Genomic DNA, 23541 nt, shown 5'->3' with positions numbered 1-23541 from the left:
AGGCAGGTACAACTCCGCTATGGCATGCCTGTGTGTACCCACAGCGTGGGTGGCTGGCAGGAGCCCACAGGCGGTACATCAAGAAATCCCATTGCAGTGCCCTGGATAGCTGAGGTTACGTGAGAGGAAATACATGTTGGCTGCGGCCCACACTCCATGCCCTAGTCAGTCTGGGTTTTTTGGGGGGCCAGATGGGTAGAACACCGCGATGGGAAAACTTAGTGCACCCATAGCATACACAGACCCCTGTAATATTCCTGTAGCAAAGGTATAAGCTGACCCCAGTAACAATTATGTTGCTGAAGTCTAGGGAGACCCCATTAACATTCAGTAACATTTTTGTAGTAGCAGTATAGACAGACCCCAGCAACATTTCTGTAGTAACTGTATAGACAGAGCCGAGTAACATTTCTGTAGTAACAGTATAGGCAGACCCCAGTAACATTTCTCAGGTGAGAGGGTAGCCATTTTTTCCCAATCGAGGCAGGGGCCCGAGAACATTTCCTGGGAATCTGTCTGCTCATCAGAATATGTCATTTTCATGCAGTGAAGAGGATGGGAGGAAGGAGGGGCAGCAGCGAGAGGATTCAGAGTTGCAGCAGTGGACGGCGTAGAAGACTGGGTGGTCGATAGATCGCTGGATGAATTTTCTGCCATCCACGACAGGACCTGCTCACACTTCTCTGTTTGTAATAAAGGTCTACCACGTGGACCCAAAAATTGTGATATGAAGCTGGGAACCCTAGAAACATGCCTCTTTCCTAAGCCCGCAGCAGCCTGCTGCGATTCGCCTGGACCAGGAACTCGGACTGTGCCCACACCCTCACTTGGACCTCCGCGTCCTTGCCCGCGTCCAAGTCCTATAGCCTTACCCCTACCCCTCAGCATGGTGTATTACGAATAGAGACACAGAGCGGTGGGAATAATTATGGAATTATTGGCGTACAGTTGGCGGCTGACAGCGGTTATGTAACGCTAACTCCAGGCAGAAACAACGAATAAGGAAGTCTGCAAACATGCCTAGCCGTGCAATAGTGATTCACTACAACTCCCAGCAGCCAGGCAGTAAAATGCACACGGTCACATGTAGCCCAACGAAGAAGCTTTTATTTAAATTGTTTTGAAAAAGAAGACAGGCTATATAGCGCCTGTATGACTTTCCCTTTATCAGGGGACGTCGCCGCACGTGGTGCGTGAAGTTGATGGCACACATAGAGCGGTGTAAAAAATTAAAGAATAATTGGCGTGCAGTTGGAGGCTGACAGCGCTTATGTAACGCAAACTGCAGCCAGAAAAAAATTATACGGAGGGCTGCAAAAAGGCCTAGCTGGCTAATAGTGAGCAGCTACAACTCCCAGCAGCCAGGCAGTAATATGTACACGGTCACAGGTAGCCCTAAGAAGGAGGTTTTTTTTCAGATTTTTTTGAAAAAGCCAACAGCCTAGATAGCGTGTATATGTCTTTCCCTCTATCAGCGGCTGTGGCCGTACGCTGTGCGTGAAGTTAACAGGATGCACAGAGCGGTGTAAACAATTATGCAATTATTGGCCTGCAGTTGGAGGATCACAGCCGTTATGTAACGGACACTGCAGGCCGAAAAAATTATGCGCAAAGCTGCAAAAAGGCCTAGCTGGCTAATAGTGAGCCACTACAACTCCCAGCAGCCACGCAGTAAACTGCACACGGTCACAGGTAGCCCTAAGGATGAGGTTTTTTTCAGATTTTTTTGAAAAAGCCAACAGCCTAGATAGCGTGTATATGTCTTTCCCTCTATCAGCGGCTGTGGCCATATGCTGTGCGTGAAGTTGACGGGACGCACAGAGCGGTGTAAAAAATTATGCAATTATTGGCCAGCACTTGGAGGATCACAGCGGTTATGTAACGCACACTGCAGGCCGAAAAAATTATACGCTACACTGCAAAAAGGCGTAGCTGGCTAATAGTGAGCCACTACAACTCCCAGCAGCCACGCAGTAAAATGCACACGGTCACAGGTAGCCCTAAGTAGGAGCTTTTTTGGGGTACTTGTTGACAGGATTCTACACTACCACTGTCCCTGCCTCACCAGTACTGCCCCTATACTCTGTATAATTGACTGCAGACTGAGAACGCAATAGTCTGCACAGCCCAAGATGAAAAAAAAAATTGTGCAAAACTGCTCCCAGCAGCCACAACAGTAATGCACACAGTAAGATGTGGTCCTAAGAAGGACCATTGGGGTTCTTGAAGACGCTAACAGTAGCCTAACACTCTCCCTATAGCAGGAACAGCACTCTCCCTAATCTCTGCCAGCATGTGTCTGAGGTGAGCCTCAGGCGGGACCGATTTAAATACTCGGCGGTCACCTGATCTCACCAGCCACTCACTGCAGGGGAGTGGGATAGGGCTGGAACGTCACAGGAGGAAGTGGTAATGCCTTCCTTGCATGTCTATTGGCCAGAAAATGGCACAAAACATGCAGGGAAGGAAATGGAATTGACTCGAATACCACGTGGTGCTCGTTTCGAGTAACGAGCATCTCGAGTACCCTATTACTCGAGCGAGCATCAAGCTCGGACGAGTACATTCGCTCATCTCTAGACAAGGGGAAACTCTTCTTTTTCTTTCCTTTCCCTCCGATTTTGGCATAGATTTTTGACTTGGTTCTAAGTCGACTAAGCCAGTCTCATATGACTGCAATGCTGACGAGTCAAACTAGGTTTGATAGCCGAAACAGAAATTACCATATGTCTAATTATTGAGCTATTTGGTAAAGTCAAGTTTATGCCAGCTTTGTGTTATCTTAACTGAATTGATATGATTGCTTATATATTGTTAATATGTAAAAGGACATTCAAGAATTTGTTTCAGATGATATGTAAATGAAAATCCTTTAATAAAAAGTGATTTAATAAAAAAAAAAGAAATTGTAACTCCTAAAATAAGAATACAGGATACACTTCACACTGTGATTTACTACTTCGACATGCCTATTTTCCTGCACTGAGCTACTACTTCTACAAATGTACCAGATGCTAAACTACTTTTCGGTATGCTGCATCTTTTTAATGCATTGAACTTTTGTTTGGCTGCTTATGCTACCTAAGTAGCCAATTGTCTTCTACTAATTACTATAGAGAAGCTACAATAACTATGTTGGATGCCACTATAATACAGATAAGACCTGCTACATCTGTATGTTCCCTCTGGTTTCTGTATCTTTTCTTTGGGGTAAGAAATCAATTAGATTCTGAAGAGCCTTGGACATCTGACTCCTGAGTTTGGCTGTTCTGTAAATCAGGTAGAAGGAATGTAGAGCTGGGAGAAATTCCAAGATAATACGAAGCCATAGAAAGTCTACACAATGAAAAGAGTAATAAAATGTACAAACAAAGTGGCCCCAAAAATATATCATGCTATATATGAAAGTGCAAGATACATATTTCATCACTGAGTAATATGTCTCCAAGTTGATGGATAAAGTACTGCTCATCTTCATCTTTGCCGTGTGATGATACAACGAGGTGAACAGGAGGACTGAGGAGATTATATAGAAAAGCTTGGGGAAAAAGCCAGCAAAAATGTGATTATAAAAAGTTTTACTATAGTTGCAATGCCTATATAAATTACTTATGGTTATATTGTTTGTTCTGTCTTTAGTCTCGTCAGTGATAGCCTTCATCAAGGACATCAAACAACTGATAGTGGAGAGAAGCACTGTGGCTACAATGAAATAAACAGTCCTGTGTATTATCATTCCCCTGAGATACAGGAACAGCCTGATGTGGAAGTTGGAGATCTTCAGGCAGAAAACAATGGAGAGCAAAGATGTTATCCAAACATTAGCATAAGCAAAGAAAGCATAAACTGTGCCTACAACTTTAGTTATAGGTGAATCTAGTTTCAAAACCCTAGTTAGAAATGCATACAGAGTAATAATGCATTGAGCACATATCCTTGAAATCCCAAGAGAAGACACAATGTAATCAACAGGAGTCACTGATCTTCCTTTCCACCAGTCGGTGACATTGACTCCTATAATAAATGAATGTATCATCAGTCCAGCTATGAGAGCAATCAGTGTCGGGATCAGGAGACCCAGATACTGGACTTCAGTGTCACCCTGTGTAGAATCAGCCATCTCTGCTCTTTGTGAGGATCCTGATAACACAGAGAACCTTTATCAAAGATTTAACAATAAGCTTTCAACATTTATTTATGTCACAAGATTTCCATTGGAAATACAGACGCCATCACAGAGTCTCTGAGCTGGAGCAGGTCTACAGTACAAATGTAAAGCAGATCACATAACATAGCAGGTTCATATTATAGTTGGCAAAACAGAAAAGGAAAAAATCAAATATGTTCACTTATTGAGTCACTTTGTAAACATATTACATTATTTATCCTTTCCTTATCCAGAGTTTTATTTGTATTGAGGACATGAAGTCACTACTCTGTTTGTGAAGTTACTGTGTACATACATTACCTATCCTGTACTGATCCTGAGCTACATCGTGTAGTTCTTTTTTTTTATTATAAAAATAAAAAACATAAGCACAAATATCACTTTTGTACACCTCTGTACTGAAGGGGCACTGAAGCAAGAAATGCTTCATGCTTTCAGGCACGTTGCTGCACTCCTGACGAGGGCAACCTCAATCCACCAGAGGCCTGCTCTTAAAGTTACTCCTTACATACAGTCTTCGTGGAAACAACGCCAAGTCAAGTCCCAAAACTTCAAAAGGATCCTGCCAAAATTTAACAAAAATGCAACTCTACCACCAGGTCCCGACTTAGGCAATTCTTGGGTGCCAGAGGCTTCTGGAAATGGGTCAACAGAACCCTCTTGTCGAGGAGCTTCTTCGATAGAGTCCTGATCTCCCACATCCCCAGACCCCACTGGCTTATCATCTTCAGTGCCAAGGTTGCATAAGCTGGAAGATGCCCGTGCATCTTTCACTTGCCCTCCTGTCTCCTATTCCTGGAAGAAAGGCCAAAGCCATCCCCTACAGGAGAATACCCACGGAGGAGCCCTCTCCTACCAGAGGTTGCCTATGTTGATTTTAACAAGTGTTTACGAGAAACACCACGGGGTTGACCATAGATACCCCCCTAGTCTCCTCGTGCGGTACGTAACATCTCTCCTAATTAGGTTCAACCTATTCCTTCACAAGATTAGGAAGAAAAGGTTGTAGACCCGAGACCAGAGAAGCTCTGGCAAAATGCATACACTGCCCAGGTAGATGAATACAGGGAGCAGGTATGTTTTGATCAGTTTTACCCTTTCCTGAAGGGTCAAAAACCAACCCTTCCACTGGGCCACCTTCTGGGTGGCACCATCAAACCTGACCACCCAATTTTGCATGGGGTAATATCATTCATCCAAATTTGATGCCAAGAACTTTAGCCGAGTCCTGGGGATTTGGAAGGGTGTCCGGGAGACCAAAAGTAGGATCTCCCTGTCCTAACCAGAGACTTTCACACTTATCTCAGTTGATGCTGGACCCGGATGCTTCCGAGTAGCGATTCACCTCAGTCATCACATACTCTGACTCCCCCTCGAGGACACAAAGACAGTGAAATCATCAGCATACGCTGCCACCCTGAGGGTGGCTTCCGGCACCACCCGATCCATCCCGACCCCCGCCATAGGCCCACCATCAATCCTCCTAAGGAAAGGATCCATGGCAAACACGTACAGCAAGGGGCTCAGAGGACAACCTTGACGGACACCAGACTAAACTTCAAATGTGTGACCGACCCAACTGTTCACTAGCGGGAAAGTCTCAGCCCCCGCATACAATGTCCTGAGCCAATTGACAAACCCCACCTGATGGCCATACCTCAGAAGAACAGACCAGAGGAACTCATGATCAACCTGATCAAATGCTTTGGCCTGATCCAAGGACAGCAAGTGTTCTCCTAGTGACCCACCCTACTCTGTTCCACTGCCTCTCAGACACCGAGAAAAGCACTAAAGGTGCTGTGGCATGGAACAGAGTAATGATGGGCCCCTGAGAGGAGCCGGAGTGCAATCTTGACCAGCCGATTAAACAGCAGTTTTGCCAGAACCTTTCTGTTTGTATTGAGAAGCGCTATGGGACGCCACTTCTCAATACGGCTCGAATCTTTACCCTTTGACAGAATGATCAAGGCTGAACTTCTCATTGACTTTGGCAAAGTTATCTTTGAAAGACACTTATTGAATACCTTAGTCAAGAGGAGACTCAAAATGTCCTTTAAGGTCTTATAGTACTCAGATGTTAAGCCATCCGGACCTGGCGATTTTTTGAGGCCAAGCCCATCAATCACCAGTTTTACTTCCTCTACGTTGATCTCCTCCATCAAAACATTAAGGGAGATGTCATCCCCTGGCTCAGGGACAACTTTAGCCAGGAAAGCCCACATCACTTCTCGATCTAGATCCCTCTTTCTCAAAAGGTGATGGCTGCCACTCCACCACCAGAGCTGGCGGTCCTGCTATATCATTTATCTTCATTTTCTTTGACTTTTTGCAGCATTGAATTTTGGCTTTGGGATTTTCCAAAGACCTTTTGCGATACGAGGGAGTGAAATTATCTCCTCTATCGCACTTTAGATACTTTAGATAGCCGTATGGTAGTAAATGGGGGAATGGGGGTACTCTGAGGGCTGCAGAGTGCTTCAGCATTGATTCAATCTACCCGATCTGCATTACCTTACCATAGAGGGTATATATATATATATATATATATATATATATATATATATATATATATATATATCTATCTTTTAAACCTATATATAGGGTCAGAGGTACTGAGGGGATACTGTTAATAATCCTTCCAGTAAACAACTTCATGTGTAACTTCACGTTACTGTACACATGAAGCATCTTGCTCTGACCAGATCGGTCTATCTTAACATAACATAGTATGTAAGGCCGAATGAAGACATTGTCCATCTAGTCCAGCCTGTCTATCCTACTGTGTTGATCCAGAGGAAGGCAAAAAACCCCAAGGCCAGAAGCCAAATAGCCCTTTTGGGGGAAAAATTCCTTCCCGACTCCCTAATGGCAATCAGACTGTTCCCTGGATCAACCCCTAATAGTTCCTACCTGCCTATATACCAGGATTGACACTTAACCTAATATTTATATCCTGTAATATCCTTCTCCAGAAAGACATCAAGTCCCCTTTTAAACTCCTCTATGGATTTTGCCATCACCACTTCCTCCGGTAGAGAGTTCCACAGTCTAACTGCTCTTACAGTAAAGAACCCCTTTCTGTGTTGGTGATGAAACCTACTTTCCTCTAATCGTAGCGGATGCCCTCTTGTTACCGTCGTGGTCCTGGGTGTAAACAGATCGCGGGAGAGATCCATGTGTTGTCCCCTCATGTACTTATACATGGTTATTTGGTCGCCTCTTAACCTTCTTTTTTCTACAGTAAATAGTCCCAATTTGGATAGCCTCTCAGGGTATTCCAGTCCCGTCATTCCATGTATTAGTTTAGTTGCCCTTCTTTGAACCCCCTCAAGCACTGTGACATCTTTCCTGAGCACCGGTGTCCAGAATTGTACGCAGTATTCCATGTGAGGCCTGACAAGTGCCTTATATAATGGAAGGATAATGTTCTCGTCCTTCGCCCCTATACCTCTTTTGATGCACCCCAAGACTTTATTTGCCTTCGCAGCAGCGGACTGGCACTGGTTACTCCAGTTTAGTCGATTATCCACTAATACCCCCAGATCCTTTTCCATATCACTTTTCCCTAGTGGTACCCCATTAAGTGAATATTGGTGACATCCGTTTCTCCTGCCCATGTGCATAGTCTTACATTTTTCAACATTGAACTTCATTTGCCATTTTTCTGCCCAAGCCCCCATCTTATCCAGGTCCGTTTGTAGCCGTACATTGTCCTCCGTTGCATTAATTATATTGTATAATTTTGTGTCATCTGCAAATATTGATATTTTGCTGTGCAGCCCCTCTATCAGGTCATTGATAAATATGTTGAACAGAGTGGGGCCTAATACTGAACCCTGTGGCACCCCGCTAGCGACTGTGGTCCAATCAGAGTACGAACCCTTTATTACCACCCTCTGCTTTCTATCGTTGAGCCAATTTTTTACCCACTTACACTTAGAATTCAGTGCGTTCAGCAACACAAGTCTAAAATTGAATAACATGGTAACAATTACGACCAGTTCTTTCATGAGGAGACCATACAGGATTGGCTGTGGGTCTAATCCTCTAACTACCCAGTGTTAAACTTGACTTGGCGTTACAATAAATACTTAGAGGTGGATTTGGTGTCTCTTTTCCCCTCTAATGTTATACATAATCTGACCATTTGGTTCCTGAAGAGTTGCTTGGTCCAACGGAAATGCATTGAACCACCTAAATTGAATAAAGAATAATAGGACAGTGGTATGTAGATTGGACTAGGAAGTGAATTATGAATGAGTCAATCTGGTCCTAAACATCATACTTTGTTGCAAGAGGTTATTCCTGTATCACCTTCAAGCCATGCTGCAGACAGCTATACCCTCAAGAGTGTGGATCTTTCTTTTATCATTTGGACCAAACTATGTAGGGTTGATATACTATATCCAGTTTTCTTATGTGAATGCATTAAAGGGAGAACCTACAAACTATATAAAAAGGGGTCCTCCTACTTCATAACAGCTGGTTTAGGTTTCATTTTTTTGTTGTTAGAAGAAAGTAGTTTAAAGATGTGCCAGGTGTATTCCAAGTAATTTATACCAATAGGTAAATGAGTGTTAACTCACCTGGTGTCAAGCGAGGAAATCCTTAAATAAGATACCTCGCTGACACTGACAATCCTGGTAGATGCGTAGAGAATCTTAGATCCAAGATCCGTAGTTGCACGGAGAGCAGCAGGAAAACATAACAAGCACACCAAGATCCGGGGCTTGAACAAACAAGGTGCATAAAACTTGTATAGATCCGCGCTCAAGGATAAGATTAATTATCAATCGTATATTTATTACAATGAAATAGAGCAACGCGTTTCGGTAACACATCTGGTACCTTTTTCAAGCTCATAAAATTACAAGGAAACACACATACATATATATAAAACTTACATGCCAGTGTAATTGTTTGCAGCCACGCCGAAAGCGTTCTCCGCAATTAGGAGTAGGCGGGGTAGTGCCTCCTGATGGATCACTACGTAGAATGAGACGTCACTTGGAACGCACATCGCGTTCCAAGTATTTGAATAAACTTTATTTAGACTGCATTCGCAATCAAACAGTCTCCACAGCGGTCAGTAAAAGCACTGGTATAAACCAGAGATTCTGTACGAAACATATTATGATTCACAGATACGAACTATGGAACAATATTCAAATAATATATGAATAAATATAATAGAAAACAAAGATAAAAAATTTTTTTAGCCTTTAGGTTGGCAATAGCACAATAAAAAATATATACTAGATTTAACGGGGCAGATAGCGATTACATCATGCATAAACTGATCACAGATAATTACATAACATCTTGTTAGATCTCATTAATATAAATAAATACATTAAAAATACATTTACCAAAAATATACTTAAAAATATTACTTATAAAACAATCACCTATGGCCCTCGTCAATGAATTTAATCTCTACAAAATTAACATGGGTTTAATAAATACTATCAGTTTCCAGGATAGTTGTATAAAAATAAATAAATAAAGAAGTATTACTTAGATTTTTTCCAACACTTCATTGAGGCCCAGCGGACATAATGTATTGAGTCTACGTTTCCATTACATTTCTTTCTTGCGGAGTTTGTTTATGGAATTCGTCTCGAGATATTCCAAAGGTGTCACTATTATCTTTGAAAACTCAGCATTGTGGTGATCATTAAAATGTCATCTATAAATCGTTTATAAAAAACTATATTATTATTTGACAAATAAGATTTATAAACGATTTATAGATGACATTTTAATTATTTGGAAGGGTCCCGAAATTAGTCTGGAGGAATATGTTAGGATTTTAAATACGTATACGAATAATCTTAAATTTACATGTATATCCAGTAAAGAACAAATAATATTTTTGGATTTGATCCTTACCCATAAAAACAATAGGATAGTCATTATGACACATATTAAAAAGGTTGATAAAAATTCATATCTAGATTTTAATAGTTGTCACGCTAAGCATTGGAAAAGAAATATCCCATTTGGCCAGCTAAAACAGATTAGGAGGAATTGTACACTAGATAGTGATTATGAAAAACAAGCCATTATTATAAAAGAACATTTTTTAGAAAAACACTTCCCGGTTAAAATTATTGAGAATGCCTATAATAAAGTCGCTTCTCACCAACTAATAAAAAAAGAAACTAGTGTTTTATCAAGACCTTCTCACCATATCTCCCCGAAAAATCTAAATAAAATCAACCCATCTTGTATAACTAAATTTAGCAATGATAGTGGCTCCATTAGAAGTATTATAAAAAAACATTGGCCGATTTTATTAAATGATCCTTTTCTGTCGAAACCTCTCGAAAAAAACCTGTCATTAATTTTTAAAAGAAGCAAAACTATCCAAAATATCATCGCTCCATCCAATCCGGATAAAAGAGTCGTTTTCCATAAACAAATATATCCCACGAAACCCGGGGTTTTTAAGTGTCACCATAATAAATGTAAGTGTTGCTCTGTTATAGCCCATAAAAGAACTAATATCGAGCATAATACCAAAATATTCCCAAGTAAGCAATCCATGTCTTGCAACATGACAAGAGTAATATACCTTATCAAGTGCCCATGTAATTTAAAGTATATCGGCAGAACCAAAAATAAATTAAAATCACGAATAAACAACCATCGGTTAAATATAAAAAAGAACTTACGGACCCACGGTATATCAAAACATTTTAATGATCATCACAATGCTGAGTTTTCAAAGATGATAGTGACACCTTTGGAATATCTCGAGACGAATTCCATAAACAAACTGCGCAAGAAAGAAATGTATTGGATACATAGACTCAATACAGTATGTCCGCTGGGCCTCAATGAAGTGTTGGAAAAAATCTAAGTAATACTTCTTTATTTATTTATTTTTATACAACTATCCTGGAAACTGATAGTATTTATTAAACCCATGTTAATTTTGTAGAGATTAAATTAATTGACGAGGGCCATAGGTGATTGTTTTATAAGTAATATTTTTACTATATTTTTGGTAAATGTATTTTTAATGTATTTATTTATATTAATGAGATCTAACAAGATGTTACGTAATTATCTGAGATCGGTTCATGTATGATGTAATCGCTATCTGTCCCGTTAAATATAGTATATAGTGTTTATTGTGCTATTGCCAACCTAAAGGCTAAAAAAAAAATCTTTGTTTTCTATTATATGTATTCATATATTATTTGAATATTGTTCCATAGTTCTTATGTGTGAATCATAATATGTTTCGTACAGAATCTCTGGTTTATACCAGTGCTCTTACTGACCGCTGTGGAGACTGTTTGATTGTAAATGCAGTCTAAATAAAGTTTATTTTAATACTTGGAACGCAACGTGCATTCCAGGGGACGTCTCACTCTACGTAATGATCCATCAGGAGGCACTACCCCGCCTACTCCTAATTGCGGAGAACGCTTTCGGCGTGGCTGCAAACAATTACACTAGCATGTAAGTTTTATATATATGTATGTGTGTTTCCTTGTAATTTTAAGAGCTTGAAAAAGGTACCAGATGTGTTACCGAAACGCGTTGCTCTATTTAATTGTAATAAATATACGATTGATAATTAATCTTATCCTTGAGCACAGATCTATACAATTTTTTGTTTTATGCACCTCCTTTTTTGTTGTTGTCATCTCGTCCATATGATCCTTTGTGTTAGTACTTTTGTTAATCGAATATTAATATAGTACGTTTTAAGGGTTCTTTCTCTGTGAATAGGATGCTATTATATAAAGTTCCCTCTGCCCCAGTGAATTTGTTTTCCTCTTTCTCAAAAGGTGCAAGTAAAAGGGTCTGACGACTTCCAGAATCCCTGGTCTTGACCCGTTCTGAGATCCAGTACCGTCGATCAGTCCAGTGACAACCTTATGATTCACTGACATCTTACAGTTTCCGTAAGGGTCAGGCGAGTGGTACTTCCCAAAATCCCTCTCAAAAACCAATGATGCGTGCCTATTATACTGGCACTCTTTGAGCAAAGACTTCACGTATATCCTCTCGGCTACCTCCAGTCGAAACAAGATGATCGAGTTTCCTCCTCAAGCTCTGAGAAAGACGGTACTTACTTAGGCTCCTGAGGCTAGAGAGCTGTCAGAAGAACCTCGCCGCCCTGATCTTGAACATCTCCCACCCCTCTGACTTACTGTTACAAAGATCCAGTAATGGTACCTGGCTCTGCAGAAAATCTTCAAAGGACTGTCTTTTCTCTTCTTCCTCCAGGAGTGATGAATTCAGCCTTCATAAGCCTCTGCCCATCCGGGGGGTCTCTGCAACATTTAGGGAAAACAAAATCAGACAGTGGTCAGAGAATTTCACCTGAACAGCAGAAACTGGTGACGAGATGGCTTACTCCTTCAAATAAAGCCTGTCTATTCTAGACCTGCTATAATAGGTGAACCCCTCATGGCCTTTGGTGTGCTGGATGTGGACATCCACCAGGTGAACTTCGCTAGCTATGCTATTAAGCGCAATGCTATCATAAGTCAGCTTATCTAGGGAGCCTCCCCTGTCACGGGTCCTCGTGACTGCGTTAAAGTCACCCTCAAAGATCACCTGCCGACTGGTAGAAAAGTATGGCTTAAACCTCATAAAGAGATCCTTGCAGTCCCGCTTGGTTTGGGGACCATAGATGTTGATTAGCCGAAGCTCTTCAGGCACCTCCCAATTTCTAACTCAATAACTCGTCGGCATTCAACCGCTGCGATAAAAAAACAGGCACTCCGCTATTCAGCTCGACCGCAAGAGACCGGTAAGATGGACCTGACCTCCACTCCCGCCTTGCCTTATATATGATTGACAAATTTGGCTGCCTGTTTTCTTGCAAAAATAAAATGTCAGCTTCAACGCGGCCGAGAAAATCAAAGGCGTTGAATCTAGCCATATCAGACTTAATTCTGGCAACATTAATGTATGTCAGTGTCAACGGAGCGGATGCCACCATCACTGGTGATTGAGTTAGATGGCTTTATTCTTCCCACCCCCCTACTCATCAGGGTCTGAGGATGACCCCTTGCCACATTTCTTGGACACTGAAAGGTCCATAGCAGGGGGCTCCTCAACCTTGACCTCCTTGCCGTTGGGCTCTGGGCCAGCCCTCCCCTTGTATGTCACTGAACCCCCACAAGAGGAAGGCTTAGCACCCCCTGTAGGCCTCACGCTCGCCCTAGACACCTCTCCCTCCGCCTCCTCCGAAGAGGAGGAGAGAGCTTGGTACCTGTTGGAGAGCCCAAAAAGAGGAGAGTTTGGATTGCTTTCCTGCACCTGGCCCATTGCCTTGAACAGGTCGCTGGCTTGCAGTATCCCGTATGTCTTTTCTTTATAGAAATCAACATTCTCCTTGCAGGATTTACCTTTTTCTGAAGCAATTATCTTTTTCTTCCCCTGAGGGGCTATATCCAGATCACTGAGAGCTGTCTGCAGTTCCCTGCAATATCTCTGAAGCTGCATACCAACCCCCTTATAATCTCTTTTACTGGCCGCTATCTGAGATGCCATGTCAGTTACTGATTCACCCCTCTTGCGCTCTCCCCAGCTGACATGTGTAGTTGCTTTTGCTGCACTGACCTTGCTTTTGGTTTGGCTGCGGGTCTTTCTGTGTTGCACGTCCTCCCGGGGAGTTTGGGTGATGCTGCTCGCACCCCGACTAAATCCTCTGCCCTCCTGGGGTTCATTCCTCCCCCCTCCTGACTGAAGCCAGGGGGGAAGCACGGGACTCCAAAGCAAGCGGAACCTAGGAACTATGCACTATTCCTGGGATCCAGCAAGAGCTTCACCTGCCTCTGTGACCACACTATGGAACCAGCAGAGCTCATCACACACACAGCCTTACTCCAGAGATGCACTCACTATTCTGCTAGTGGAGTCACTATGTACATACATTACTTATCCTGTACTGCTCCTGAGTTACATCCTGTATTATATACTAGAGCTGCACTCACTATTCTGTGGGTGGAGTCACTGTGTACATACAGTACATTTTTTATCCTGTGATGATCTTTTGATACATCTTTCATTATACTCCAGAACTACTGTACACTCATTCTGCTGGAGTTTCTGTGGACACACATTAGTTATCTTGTATTGATTCTGAATTACATCTTGAGCAACACTCACTATTCTGTTGGTGGAGTCACTATGTACATGCATTAGGCTGCCTGTCCACAGGCGTAGTGATATCCCGTTTCAGATCTCCACCACGGGAGCTGCAGCCGGGAAGCCGGAGCCAGCTGATGGTTCAGTGTCTAGGGCACTGAGTGGGAATAGAGATGCTAAAGCCAGAGCCTGGGAAGAGGGATGCCATCCAGGCCTGGCTCACCCCCAAAACCAAGAAGCAGATGATGTCCTTCTTGGGCACCGCCAGGTACTATCGTAGCTTTGCACCCAAATACGAGTTCAGGGTGGATGAGGGTCATTTCTGCACCAGTGTCACACAGCCCTACTGTCATTCCCACAGTATAACCCAATAGGGTGCGGTGGTTTTACAGTTTTACATGCAACGCTACTCAAGGAATCTGAACTCTGATTCCACTAGAGTCCATAAATAACAAGAAAAGTGGCAGAATACATAGAGTGAAGTATAAAAATTCACATTCTTTATTCCTCCAGCTGGAGGTTGATAAAGTCCTATACAGGTCGAAATGTCACCTGATCTTTTTTAGCATGGAGCGATAAAGAATCCTAATTTTTATACTTCACCCTATGTATGCAGCCACTCTTCATGTTATTTATGGAGTCTCCCACAGGGACTGCTTGCAGGTTGTCAGTGTCCCTTCTACCACCCCAATCCACTAGGAGAATACCTGCTGCAGTCCCTGGGGGCTTGTGGAAGGGAGCCTTCTTCTTCCTATCAGGGCAGGTGGTTCTGTCATGGCCCACTTTGTTGCAGGGAAAACATCTGTATCAATTGGAGGCATGGAGGGGAGAGAGGCAGCAGACACCCCAGAGGATCTGTTGGCTGTGAAAGAGAAGTTGGAAAAGTCCAACTCCTCCAGCTTGTCGCAGCTTTCCGCGCCCTTACTTGCCTATTGGCGATGTACTCGTTGGCGATCTTGGCTACTTCAACTGAAGTTTTGGGCTAACAATCCACAACAAACTGTTGCAGATCTCTAGCAATTGTTCTTTTATCATTAAGTCCTTCATATCCTTCCATGTGGTGATGGATAGTTCTTGGATCAATTGCTAGAAGGCAGTAGCCAAGCCACTTCGTGCGGTGGCAAGGCTGTCTTTGGGTCCAAGCTATAGAGCCCAGAATTTTTGTTGGTACACCTCTAGAGTGAGATTGTACTTGCGGACCAAGGCTACTTTGAGAGTGTCATAGTCATCATCCTGCTCTGCAGGGAGCTCCACAAACACCTCCCGGACTTTGTCTCCTACTTTCGGGTTAGTAACTTAGCCCATTTCCCAGGGGATATCTGGTACTGGCAACACAATTTTTTAACCCTTTCCAATCCACTGTCTGACGTCTTAAGATATTATGATTTATGGCTGTACAGCTCCAATGTTGGAAGACGTCCGTCGGGCTTCTCTTACTGTATATTGCCATCCTCTCTGCTGTCGAAGCCTAGCCAACGTGTCACCTCATGCAGTACTGGCTTTAGCCAGCATGTAGCGCCGTTGTATAAAGGCTGAAAAAGAGTAAGCCCCCTTATGAAAAGCAGAATACAAATTGGATTGGAAAGGGTTAAATCCCCCAGAAAAGTGTCTAGATTCCCATCTGGCTACATCACAGGGAAGTCCTTTGTTCGGTTTCCACAGATGTTGTGTCGCACAATCCACGGGTCTGTGGGGTGGAAGGCTTGCTCTCATTGTGGGCTATTTGCAGTTGGTGCTTGCGTGCAGCCTGGCATTTTGCAGCCTTTCACTCAGCCTAGTGCTCACATGCTGCAGCCTCTCGCACCTGGAGAATAAGCTGCATATACTGGTTAGGGTCCATGGTACTCAACTACTTTAGGGCCCTCCTGTTACACAAGTCCAAATCCTGCATAGAGTTGCTGCTGCCTGGATCTCCTGGGACTTGACCTATGGCCTTCTCTGCACAGGATCCACAGGGTGTTGGTGTTGGGCTTCATTCTTCACCTACAACTAGATCAGTTGTTCCTTAGTTTTTCCAGTTCCAACTTGACCTCTCCCCGAACAGCGGGTCATCAGCACCTCCTTAAGTTGCGTCTTATAGGCGGCTGCCATCTCCATAGTCGCTTGTCAAACAAAAGCTAGAATAGAGAAACACGAAGAATGCGGAGGAAGGAAAATTGTGGGGAGACCCCGATTTGTCACGAATCAACTATTCTGAGTGCTCTCAATGCTGCAAACACTTGTCACGGCAGAGCCTCGATCGATTACTCTAGGGGGATTGCAAGTGCAGAGTTGTTAGAATACAGACGGATTTGTATCTAGATTTCCCAGGCTTCTGCACACATAAAAAGCGAAGGCTCAAATCTCCACCTTATCTGGTCTAATGAACTCCATGCTCTACAATACCCACACACACTAGTTGCCACCATTAGCTTTTGTTTTCTCAACTGGAACCCACACTTATGAATTATTAACTCAATCTTTGGAGTTGTGGTTTGTTTTAAAACGGACAAGGTTTGATTAATAAATTGCAGATTTATTCTAAAAAAGACTAGCAGTGCTGCATAGTGATAGATATATACAAAAATATACAGAAAAAGATGTTACAGTGGAAATAAGGTTTACAGGTATACACAAGAGACAGTACTACAATATAATGAGAAAATAGAAAAAGATACCAGATTTGGGATGTTCGACCCAAGGTTCTGAAGTCACTGGAACGAATGGGAAAGTCCTTACGCCGCAGCATATATCCAAAGGTCTGACAACTGGGTCCTTCTGAGCCTTTAGTTTTAAGAGTTTTCCCAGAACACACCTCCTCTCACCCCCTCTGAGCAACATAGCTCTGAGTGGTCCAGACAGAAGGGAACATGCTTTACCTCCACGGGTTTAACAAGTGTATTCTAATATTTATTTCAGAGAAGTGTGTCGTGAATAATTACACTATAGTACAATGCAAGAAGCACATATATTGGTGAGGCTTCTGTGCATTTTTTTTTACTGCTGAGTGTGCATAGCTAATGAACTTTTACACAACGGGGGTAGAAGGAAGCTGAATATGGAATCCCAGCAGCTGCTTATATGTATCTGAAATTACACTAAAAGCCCAGCATGTATATCAAGCAGAACTGTTGAAGTGAGTTGCCAAGTTATAGCTACTGTAGATCAGGCATATATGGTGAATGTTACCATGCAGCGGCTGCCAGGGCCACAGGCGGTTGGTCGGCATGGTGCGCACGCTCGTGGGTCCGGGCTGCAAAGTGCGCATGCGCACCTGTGTGTGCAGCTTTATGCACAAGTCCCTGTTATGGGATTCTCCCCCTCTCCGCCCCTGGGCGCAGGCTTCTGTTTATAAGGCTGACAGTGAGGTCCATTCAGTGCCCGTTATTGGTTTCTGTCAGTGTGCTTGCCTCCTGCTCTGTCAGTCTCCTGTTTTCAGCTTCTTTGCTTTATCTGCCAGGTTATCCCATCTACCTCAGTCTGCTTATATTTTCTGTTGGTTTATTCAACTGCCCTTCCTGTCAGTATTCTACCTTGTTTGATCTTGGTACGCCAGCGTCCCTCCTCGGTCACTAGCAAGTGTAGGGACTGTTGCCCAGTTTCCCGCCTGGGGTTAGCCAGGAGTGGGGGCAAGTAGGCAGGGATAGGGGTTGCGGGTAAGTTCTAGGGCAACCTAGGCTGGCGTATCATCGGGTAGGATACCGTAACATAATAACTGGCCCTTAAAATTACCCTGTGGGTTTTTGTTTGCTGTTCAATGGAGACTATGAGTGTCCTTGCTAATCGGTTGCAGGAGCTAGTGAGCGTGATCCAAGACCTGTCCAATCATATGGCGGCCCAGGAGCAGCAGGTGTTGGCGCAGGTTCCTGCCACCCCATCTATTCCTGAGCCCAAGTATCCTCTCCCTGAGGTGTTTTCTGGGGAGAGAAGCAAGTTTTTTGTATTTCCGGATGCAGTCCGGATCCTCCGGTTCTGAGTCCCAGAAGGTCGGATTGATTCTGTCCTTACTGCGGGGTCCCCCTCAGACATGGGCCTCTGCTTGCCTGCAGTCTGTTGATTCATTTCTTTAGGAACTAGGAGGTATTTTTGATGAGCCAGACCAGGCGAGGTTAGCCGTATCTCACCTCATGGCTTTGTGTCAGGGGCAGCAGTGTGCTGAAGACTATTGCTCTAAGTTTAGACAGTATGCCGGTGAAACCACCTGGAGTATTTGTCAGATTTTCAGGACGTATTCTCCAAAAGACTCTCTGAGACACTGCCTCCCCATAGGGAGTTAACACAAATAGATATCAGAAAAAAAGTCCCGTGCTCAAGAAGTGAGGATGAATGATGTGGAGAGAATCAATGCAAATGCCAAAGAATATGTCATAAATAGACACTTGAAAGAGGGGGGTGTGATGAACAGAAGCCCCCTTCTCTAAATGCCGTCAACAGATGTCAATCCACATGAACGTAAGAATGTATAATGAAGTGAAGCTTTATTAGGGCGGCGACACGTTTCGACATGCAAATACAGACAAGGATAGCACATATTTATACAAAAAAATATATGAAGAGTGATACCTTACACATGTCTCCCATTGCTAAGCGGTTGCGGGGCTGAGATGGAGCCGCGGCCTGTGGTCGCGCTAGTTGCGACGTCATGTCATGTGACCGAGGTCACATGATCATGTTAGGCGTCATTGACGGTATGATACGTGCTGACGTCATGGCGTCAAGGTGCGTGTTGCATAGGGTGGAACGCATCATGTGAGTCACGAGTTGAGAAACGTGCATTAAGTACGTAATTCATAATAACGTCACTATGTAAACGTGCGTATGACGTGCGCTGGAACGCATGTTGTGTGTCATTGATAGGACGACAAGATTAAAAGTAAAAAGTGACAAACAAACAAACATTTAAAATTCATATGGGAATACTGCAATATATCAAAAATTCTTGTCCAGAATAGAAGAGAACAACTCTATAACAATTTCATATTGAAAAGCTGGCATTCTGCAAACATTAGGTAAGTTCTATGGATAAATGGCATATAGAGGTAAGAACGTTACCAATAAATAACATATTGTGTCTATACACTAAAAATGATTAAATCCACACAAATATTGAAAATGCATAATAAAAGTTATATTCATTTCATAGAAACTAGTATATATATATAAATATATAATTAAGATATAAATAGATAATCCATATATTTTTTCCAAAATTTCATTTAATCCATTGGGCACCAAGGTTTTGAGTTTGAATATCCAGTACATCTCCCTGTTTCTCAGAAGAGAGAACAAACCCGGTTTCATTTTTTCAAGTGGTGTTGCTTTGAGCCCAGAATAATCTTTATTATGTTTGTCTGCAAAATGTCTGAAAACGCTATGGTTTCTAAAACCTTTTAAAATATTACTGCGATGTTTATTTAGGCATGTACGGAGAGTGTTGATGGTACGGCCTATGAACCTGAGCCCGCATGGACATTCAAGTAAATAAATAACGTAAGATGTACTGCAATTAAGGAAGGATCTCATCTTGTGTGGAATTCTATCTGGAGCTATAGATACTTCTTTCCTAGCATGTGTTATTATGCAGCGACATTTGCCTCTGCAGAGGCCGCACTTATAGGATCCCTTAAGAGTATTTATACTCAGTGGTTTACTTTTATGCTTCGCAGTGTTTAGAGTTTTTTTTTCCGTTTATGAGGGCATGAGGGGGCTATCAAATCCTTTATTGTTAGATTTTTTTCGAAACGTAATGCACGGATTAGCAGATAATACTTTCTGTAAAAATGGGTCTTCTTTGAGGAGATTCCAATGCTTGGATAACATTTTTCGTATTTCGCTGTGTTGTGTATTGTATTTTGCTATAAATCTAATGGTCTTCAAATCTTCTTTCTTTTTATTCTTTCCTTTTTTGCATTCCTTCTTATTCTAACAAATTGGCCATAGGAGATATTATTTTTCCATGTCTTTCCATGTGCGTGGCAGCTTGTATAGTCTAAATAACTATTAGTATCGGGTTTTTTTTTTAAATGTGTAATGGTCTTGATCTGATCTTCACTGATAAAAATATCAATATCTAAGAATGTGGTGGAAAGTTTACTCTAATCTCCTGTAAAGCCACAATCATTAATATTCAGTTTTTCAATAAAATTAATTAAACTGGATTCTTCTCCCTCCCATAATAAAATAATATTGTCAATAAAATGTTGATAAAAAACTATATTCTGTTCCTCAATTTTTTCCTCGAATGCCCCCATAAATAAATTTGCATAGGCCGCCATGAATTTAGTGCCCATGGCGGTGCCTTTCTTCTGTATAAAAAATTGCTTATTATAAATGAAATAATTGTGATTAAAGAATAAATCTAATAGCTTCCAGAATTACATCTTTTTGTCGTTTGGACATATGTTCATCTCTTGTAAGAAATAGATCTATGGCTCCCACACCTTCATCATGTGGGTAACCGTGAGTTAATGGCGATCAAATGGGCTTTAGAAGAGTGGCGACACCATCTTGAGAGTTCTAGACACCCCATTACCATGTATACCGATCACAAGAATTTGGTATATCTCGCCAATGCTAAAAGACTCACAGCTTGTCAAGCCAGGTGGGCGTTGTTTTTCGCCAGGTATAATTTTGTCGTGACATATATCCCAGAAGAGGAGAACATGAAGGCGGACGCCCTGTCAAGGAGTTTCGGGGCGCCGGAAAGTGAGACTATGACCCCTGAGAATATCTTGGCACCTGGCGTGGTGGTGGCAGCTGTAGAATCTAACTTTGTCCCTCAACTACAGAATGCTCAGCAGGACGCTCCTTCATGGGTGCCGGAGGGCAGATGGTTTGTGCCAGCGACCTTATGTCTCAGAGTCATGGAAGAATCTCACTCGTCGGTTTTTGCAGGTCATCCGGGGTTTCAGGGGACCCTGGATCTTTGTTCTAGACACTTCTGGTGGCCAGACATGTCTCAGGAGATCTGCGACTTTGTTAAGGGATGCTCTGTCTGTGCACGCAATAAAAGTTGGTGGCGTCCTTTGCAGTGTCCTCTGAGATCGTTACCTTCTCGTCCGTGGTCGCAGTTATCGGTAGATTTTATCACCGATCTACCGGAGTCATAGAAGTTCACCACTATCTTAGTGGTTGTCGACCAGTCTCAAAGATGGCACATTTTGTGGCATTAAAGAAGCTACCTTTGGCAAAAGAATTTGCCAAGATTTTTTGTAAAATAAATCATTCGCCTACATGGGGTTCCCAAAACATTATATCTGATCGCGGGGTTCAGTTTGTGTCGCAGTTTTGGTGAGCCTTCTGCAGAAACCTGGGAACGTTGTTTTATTCTTGTCAGCATTCCATCCGCAAACCAATGGTCAGACTGAGCGGAAGAAGCAAGATTTAATGCAATATCTATGGCTTTTTGCTGGTGAAAAGGCTCATCAGTGGGCAGAGTTCCTGCCGTTGGCAAAGTTTGCACTAAACAACCGCACTTGTTCTTCCACTGGGGTATCTCCATTCTTTTGTGTATACGGTCAGCATCCTCGGTTCTTTACAGCGATCCCTGCTCCATCTGTCTGTCCAGCATCTGACCTCGCCACAGATACACTGCAAGGAGTATGGAAAGAGGTACAGAAAAACTTGGAGGCAATGGCGGCTCGTATGCAGTTGCGTAGTGGAAGGAGTTTGTCTGTATCTGAACCTTACAGGGTGGGATAGAAGGTATACCTGTCTTCTAAAAATCTCAAATTAAGGGTCCCATCCTTGAAGCTGGCGCCGCATTATGCGGGGCCCTTTGTCATAACACGTGTGGTGAACCCACTCGCCTACGAACTGGGTTTGCCAGCTACATGGAGGGTTCACAGGGTGTTCCATAAGTCTTTATTGAAACCTTTTGTCCCTTCAGTGATGGGTGCAGGAGCCAAGAGAACCCCATTATAGTCAATGGGATCTGTTCGGCAAGATTTGGTTTTGCTATAAGATGGATCTTTTCATTCAGGGGAGAAGAAAAATAGAATCCCTAGTGCAAATGGGAATTTAGACGTAGTGAATACAAGGACTGTAATGATGCAACATTCAAGTATTTTCACCCTTCCATGGAGGACTATTATTCATGATTCAATAAAAATTGTTTAATGTTGCAATGAACTGTGTCCACGGCACCCTCAAAGCATTCCCTATTACACCACAAGAAGCATAACAATAGCCTGCGTAAAAAAAAAATACTTAAAAAAATAATAATTTGTGGCTGAATTTCAGCACAGCATAAAACACTGGTCAACATTTAAAAAAGGTCCTAATCTGTAGTATCTTGGTGCGCCGAACACAAATATGGCCATGACATTTTTTTATTGGGTAATTTTCTGTGTTTCACTGTGTCAATTTATCCAGTAGGACTGTAATAACATCCTTACAGTTGAAGTTACACTTACAGTTTGAGCCAGACAGCAGCCGTGTGCTTACCAAACCTCTGATGATGTCACCATCATGTGATCAGGGACTGCCTCTGAGATCATTACCTCACAACTAACAAAAACTGTGCAGCAGAGCTTCGTGTGCAACGAAAATAGTAAAAAACAGCAAGAGGAGGACAGCGGAGCTTCCCATAGCAGGAGTGGGCCTGGGGCTGAGGTAAGGAGCGACTGGAGGAAGATCATAGCTCTTCCCTCACCCACAGCCTCCCTGGAACGCTGGAGCAGAGAGAGGGCAGACAGCTAGACAGTTGTGTGTAGCACTGGCACAGGAGATCAATGCACAGACTATAAGAGACACAACCCTTTATGGTAATAGAAGTCTCCCAGCCAGACCTTCTGGCAGTCTTGGAAAAGCAAGCTGCACTGATCCTCCATAACTCGCCCCCCCCCCCCCCCCATCCTTCTTCCCCTCTCTCCCCTCACCCCCCCCCCCCCTCTCTCTCTCTCTTCCTGCCTCACTGAGGAGTGTGTGAGTTGCAGGGGAAGCTATACAGTCTCCCTGGAAAGGTCCTGCTACTACACCCGACCCTATACACTAGCTGGAGCATATAACATCTGTCTCACAGCAAATCTGTCTACAGAACTACAGCACTGGAGTTCTAAACAATCATAATTTTTTTGCAAGGGCTCCCCTAAAGGGGGTTTGATTTCTACAGACTCTTTACAATTTTCTTTCTTACATTTCTGGTCAGCAGAGAACCAGGTTTGTTACATAATAGCCTAAGTAAGGAGCTAGTGGAGAGAGACACCTGGACACCTGATATCACCTTAATTAACCTACGCAATAGGTCTGTTTTCAAGTACCTGAAACTATCTCAG

Source organism: Eleutherodactylus coqui, chromosome 1 (genome assembly GCF_035609145.1).
Source record: "Eleutherodactylus coqui strain aEleCoq1 chromosome 1, aEleCoq1.hap1, whole genome shotgun sequence".
Lineage (NCBI taxonomy): Eukaryota > Metazoa > Chordata > Amphibia > Anura > Eleutherodactylidae > Eleutherodactylus > Eleutherodactylus coqui.
The sequence above is the reverse complement of the archived record's forward strand: the minus strand, read 5'-3'. Positions refer to the sequence as shown.